Here is a 784-nt window from a genome sequence, read left to right on the forward strand (position 1 = left end):
CCTGCATGACACTGTACAAAATTTAATCCCGCCCCTTCGCTCCAGACTTAATTAGGCACACTAAACAACCATCACGCAATGCTACACAAAGTAGGTACACCCCAGGTACACCATCCGACGCCCGAGTACAAACGGTACGGGATGTAGCACACTGATTACAGAACACATGATGTAGTTCCCACCTGTAACCTTAATTCGACTCGCTTTAGGTATACAAGAAAAAGAAGAAAGATATTTATGCAAGGCGGACAAAAAAAAATATAATAATCTATTAAGTAACCAATTCAAAAATCAGAAAGAGGTAAACAGATGGAAAGAAAATGGTAATCAAATAAACAACCAAACAAAATCACATAAGTAGAAATAATAGCAACATGAACGGAAAGTAGACGAGGCGGAAAATGTGTAACTTAACAATTCGTCAAGTAATTACGAGAGAAAAACAAAACAAAACAACGAAGCAGAGACAGCAGGAATAAAATGAGAAAAAAACGAAACAGCAGGAATAAAACAAGAAAAAAACAACAACAGCAGGAATAAAACGAGAGAGAAAAAAACGAAACCGGAAGTAAACGAGGAAAAAAAAGAAACAGTACGAATAAAAAAAAGGCTAAACAAAGATAACTGAAATAATACGAGAAACGAAACCAAACAAAACCAAAAAACGAAAAGACAAATAAATACAGCTAATAACAGCAACATCACACCACAAGACCACCCGGGGGATGCAACAACAGCCTAATAAACATGCAATTGCTCAGGGGGTTGTGATTCCACGCTGAGA

The sequence above is a fragment of the Penaeus monodon genome, chromosome 28, assembly GCF_015228065.2.
Source record: "Penaeus monodon isolate SGIC_2016 chromosome 28, NSTDA_Pmon_1, whole genome shotgun sequence".
In the NCBI taxonomy this organism is placed as follows: domain Eukaryota; kingdom Metazoa; phylum Arthropoda; class Malacostraca; order Decapoda; family Penaeidae; genus Penaeus; species Penaeus monodon.